This window comes from Panthera leo, chromosome D4 (genome assembly GCF_018350215.1).
Source record: "Panthera leo isolate Ple1 chromosome D4, P.leo_Ple1_pat1.1, whole genome shotgun sequence".
In the NCBI taxonomy this organism is placed as follows: Eukaryota; Metazoa; Chordata; class Mammalia; order Carnivora; family Felidae; genus Panthera; species Panthera leo.
In genome coordinates this window covers 89307609-89313054 of record NC_056691.1, presented here as the reverse complement: position 1 = coordinate 89313054, position 5446 = coordinate 89307609, and the positions used below count along the sequence as shown (strand labels likewise).

The window sequence follows — 5446 nt, the reverse complement described above, 5'->3', positions numbered from 1 at the left end:
ACCCTGGAATCTCCAAGAGGCTGCCTTTTGTCAAGGGGGTTTTTAGCAACTGATACAAGGACAGCTCTAAAATCTGTTGTGTAATGGGGTCTTCCCTCACTCTGGCACTCTGCCGTTGCACTGTGCACATGCAGAGGCTAGCCTAATGGAGAACGAGAGACACATAATACAGAGCTGAGTCTCCTGAGTCACCCCACCTGACAGCCCCCCCCCCCCCCCGATCCGCAAACATGAGAGTAGCCCAGCCGAAGCCTGAAAAGCTACAAGACCTATGGCCCACCAGCTGACTCCAGGGCTGTGACAGATCAGTGCTTGTCACATGCCACTGGGACGTGGGGGTTGTTTGTCAGGCATTATTGCAGAAGTAGATAACTAATACACTCTTGTTCTCTCCATTTTGAAAATGGAAAACAGAGGCTAGGAAATCTTAGGTCATTTTCTCAAGGTTTGACAGTTGGTAAAGGGCAGAGCCGGGATTTGCCCCTGTAGGTCTCTCACCATTGCCCTTGCTGCTAAGGCACAAGCCCCATGAAAGCCAAAGCATTTGTCTAAAAATTTAACAATGGCTTGATCCCCTCAACTGAAATGGTGCCTGGCACATAGTAGGTGCGAATATTTGTTGAGCAAGTGAACAAATTCTGCTCTTGAGTGGTAGTGGCTGAGAGGCCCTTCTTGTTCTCAGGAAGCACATGGGGGCATTGACCCTTCTCTGGCAGAGGAGGAATCCACTGAACCAGCAATCAAAATCCCATCCCATCAACAGGAGCGTGAAATCAACGACAACACTAGGGATATATTACCACTCAGTCATGCACTTTGTTCTCTAGAAGGCCCAGGGAAACAAGGGAAGAATCAAAGGGAAGGAGAGAACAGTCCTTTAAAAAGCACTGGGCTTTTGACATGATGACAGCCCCTTTGGGAAAGGTGTAGGGAAGAGGGTGCAGCAGGGTGTAGCTCAAAGGGCAGGCTCAGAGCCGGGAGGCTGCTGCTTGGTACAGGCTAGGACACTACAAGCTGAGACCAAGGCAGTGCCCAAAGGGACATCTTGGGGGACGGTGGGGAAGAGACACTTGATCAGGCCCATTCACAAAAATCCTAATTGCCCCTGTTCACCCCAACCTTGCAATTCCAGGAGCTCCCCCAGAGGGCCCCTGCTCTGCTCACCATCAGCTCCGAGAGCTGATTTCCTCATTGGCTGGAGTTAAACATACACACACACACACACACACACACACACACACACGGGGATGATCTATTTTCACTTATCTTATTTCCCCCATCATGCACCCATGCTCCAATAACCTTATGAGTTCATCATGTTCCTGCTTCTGTTCCTTGTCAGCATTGATATGTCTCTAATGGCAAATTAAAATGCAGAAGTGTATAGGCATGCATGTGCACCCATCACCACACAAACACACACATGCACACACAGAAACCCATCCTGATGGACCAGCTTGGCTCGGTGGATGATCAGATGTTATCCAATAACCTGACAAAGCAAAGAAGCTACCAGATAAGTTATGTCTATGGTTCACTGTCTCCTAAAAATTCTAGAAGCCCAGCCTCAAATGTCCCGCATTTCTCCCTTGGAGCCCATGTAATCTCCAGAATACTCCAGGACGTTTCTGAAATCATAGAAGCTGGAGTCAACTATTGGTTGGGCCCCCAGGAGAGAGACAGGGCTGGGCCACTGAGTCCTTTTCTAATTCTTTCTCTAAAAGCTTTGATCACAGGCTGACAGTGTCAACTTGCATTGTATTTATGGCCGTCTAACCCAGTACTCATTGTAACGCATGATTCATGGTATGCAGTGAGTGCTCAATAAGTGTTTATAGAAATGAATGCAATTTCTAAGTGATGAGAATGTTCTTAGAAGCAGGGGGAAGACTGCAGTGCTGTCTGCTCCACCCCAGTAAAAAAAAAAAAAAAACCTTGCCATCTCTGATTCTTGTGGCACTGGTTCTTTCAGAGGTAGAGTTTCACCAGAGTAAGCAGCAGAGCCAGGCTGGTTTCAGTGTGTGTTTCAGTTACAGGTCATTGCTATGAATCAGAAAGACTGGCAGTTAAGAGCTGGACTCTGAGGCCAGACAGACCTTTGCTTGAACCCTGGCTCTGGTGAATGTATGGCTTCAGGCAAGTTACTCAATCCCTCTGAGCCTCCTATTATAAATGGTAATAATAATAGGACCTGCTTCAAAGATTTATTGTGTTCTCAGTGAGATGAAGCACGAAAAGGATCAACACAGCCCTAGCACACATTAGTGCTTCTTCATGATGGTGCTGCTGCTTTTTCTGTTGATTTTGGTGTTCGTGCACAGTCCAGGCCTGGCTCTACTGCACAGAGGTGAGAAAAAGCAAGAATCAGGTCCTCTGAGGGCCCACAGTTGCATGGGGAGATGCTCGTGGAGAACTAGAGAAGCGTTGCTTGCTAAACTTAGCTCTAAGTTTTGTAGGAGGTCGGGGAGTGAGGGGGGTGGCTGAAGTGGTCAAGAGAGGCTTCCTGGAAGAGAAGATATGGGTATGGGCCTTGAAGGATATGAGGGGTGGTTCAGATGATGAGGTGAGGAGGTGCGGGGCAAAAGGCCTGGGTCTGAAAGGAACAGAATGTGTGCAATGGCCTGCAAAGAGCTGCTGGACAAGAGTAAGCTGTGTGAGCACAGATCATAGGTCTGGAGACACGTGGTGGGTTTGGCTTCCACCATAAAGGTAGCATCGGAAGCACAATGGGTGTGGGACGGTTGCCCGTGCTTCCCACTGAGGGAGTTATTGCTTGGTGACAGCAATACTGTGAAAACAGAGGTCTCTCCTTCCAGTAGTCTGACAATGGTTGTGTCTGACCAGCAGCCTTTGTTTGGTGTCACCTTGCACTCTCTGCCCCATCTCCACCCCCTCTTTTCTCCCTGGCTCAGAATTCCTGAAAGAAGGTGGCCAGGATTCACTGGGCCGGCATAGGTGAGACAGCTGGACGCCCAGCCAGCAATGGTGATTCAGCACCATGGAGAGCGCCCTGGGCGCCGCCATGCCACAACCTTGGGCTCAAAAGGCCAGTGATTTCCATGTTCCTTTACAAACCCTCCACTCCTCTAGGTACTGGTTACTGCTTTTCTGCTGTGCCCATTCTCAGATCTCCACCCCTGCCTAATTTTTTTTGTACCTCATACTTCTCAAAGCCTATTCTTCCAAGAGGTCAGCTGATATATCTGCCTTATTCATCCCATTTATCAGTGTCCTGTCTGTACCAGGTTCTGTACTGACTTAAAGTCTAGGCTTATCTGCCAATGGGAGAGGGCTGCAGAGGGTCTTCTGGTATCAACGAATGTGCATTTCCCCCAAGATCTCCTGGAGCCCCTGGGTGCCTTCGCCAGAGACACAACTTCCTTTGAAATGAATGCTGGGCACCAGTCAGAAGACAGTTGCACCCTCCCAGGGACCATGAGTTACTAGTTAATGCCAAAACATCTGCCGTTGGCCATGTACTTTTACTACACCAGCCACTAAGGTAGGCACTGATGCACACCGTTGCAAAGAAATCACATGCCCTCCCTGCAAGGTGGTACCTTGATTACCTACACTTGACAAGTGTGCCCAGAGAGTTGAGGCCACACTTCCCATGCCACACAGCTGACAAGTAGCAGAGCAGGACTGGATACCAGTTTCTGACTCCACAAAGTTCTGCTCCTTCCTCCTTTCCCTCTCTCTTGCTGTAGAGGCAACTTTAGATGGTCCTATTGGGTGGAAATGACATTCTTATGGGTCAACAAATGGCTGAATATCAGAAATATCATATGGCTCACCTTAGTTTTTTCCCATTGAGAATACCCCTCCCCCTGCCAGGTGTCCACTTCCTCCCCAATATTCCAGCCACTGGGTTTGGCCAGCATCAAACTTCTCCTCTGTGGGCAGGCTGGGGAGAGCTTTCCCTCCAGGGCAACTGTCTGCTCAGAGGTGGCCCCGCTGAACCAGCCGGACCGCATGACCCTTGCAGCAGCTAATGAATACAGGTCACAAAGGGAAAAGCAGCTTTGTGAAATAATCCTTGATCTGGGAGGCTGCCTGGCGTGAGCATGTGGCTTCATCAGAACGTTTCTGGAGGGGAATTAATCATGAAGCTCGGTGGCATCACCAGAGGTGGGAAGGGGTGAGGAAGGTTGTGGGGTTTGGGGGTAGGGAGGCTACTCCATCTCAGCAATCAACGCTAGAAAGAATTCTGTGATATCAGTGGTCAAAGAAGAGTCTGGAGGCTGGGCGAGGACACCAGGAAAGCAAGAAAGGCCAGGCTGAGGGAGACATGCATGAATGAGAAATTACCTATTGGCCTCTGCAGCTGGAGAAAGGAAGGATTGTTGGCATTCATTCATTCATTCATTCACTCATTCATTCAACCTTTTCAATCATTCTGTGTTTATGGAGGTCCTCCACGGGCTGGGACTGGTACAACAGTGACAGGACAGGTGTGGTCCTGCCTTTGTGGACTTGCAAAGACACTCAGAATCAGGGATTCTGGACCTATTTCCAGCTCCCTGAGTTCCCCCCATCTCTCCTGACCTCTGCCATGGAAAATCACCAACATTTATTGAGACTTTGCCACATGCCAGACACAGCACTATGCTCTCAATAAACCCTGACAGTACGCTGTGGAAGTGGACACTATTATTCCCATATCACAGATAGGAGAATGAGACCCAGACAGGACATGGGACTCGCCCAAGGTCCCTGAGTCAGCAGGTGGTGATCTGGGTTTCCAACCCAGGCCAGTGTGAGTTCAGAGCTCGCCCTCTCAGCCACTCTAACATTCCATCCCTCTAAGGGAACGACTTTCTATTGCTTTGACCAGACTCCCTCGGCCTTAGAGGGAATCCCCCCTTCCTCACATCTCTAAGCTCACAGTCCTGATGCAAGGTCCTCTTGGCCTTCCTTAATCTATTGTGTCCTCTCTCTTGCTATGAGGCTGGAAGATAATTAAGCAAAGGGAAAAGATTTCAAGGAAAACTGAAGTTCCTTGAAGACACCAAGAGGAAATCTCTGATGGCTAAGCACGTGGGAGTGGTTAACCTCTGGGGACTCTGGCCAGTGATTCCCTGTCCTTGGCACTCTCTGCATCAGTGAGCATCTCAGGGTACCCCACCTGTGCCTTTCCATCCCCTCACTGTAGGACAGAAAGATGTAGTGGGGTGCCCCCGGGTGTGCCCTCTCCTGCCTCCTTTCTGAGAGCCTACCAGCCCCCATCATTCATTCTGCAAATTGCTTAGCATGCCTGCCCTGGCTGGACACTGTAGAGGCAGCAGGGATACCCTGATCCCGTCCTGGCTCTCATAGACCTGAAAGTCTAACCAAAACACAGACGTCTGACACCAATAACTGATCGTTTCCGATTATGATGAATTCTCTACAGATGGGATATGGGTTGAATAGGATCCCCCCAAATTTTTGTCCCCCCAGAACC

At 49.5% G+C, this 5446-nt stretch overlaps 1 long non-coding RNA gene across 1 annotated transcript; it reads right to left on the bottom strand.

The window, feature by feature from the left end:
* Positions 1-2148: 2148 nt before the first annotated feature.
* Positions 2149-3942, bottom strand: LOC122205092. The gene is made up of 3 exons (XR_006195897.1): positions 3798-3942; positions 3574-3728; positions 2149-2337 (listed from the first exon to the last, which is right to left on the bottom strand). It is a non-coding gene; the product is annotated as an uncharacterized LOC122205092 (long non-coding RNA).
* Between the last annotated feature and the right edge of the window lie 1504 nt (positions 3943-5446).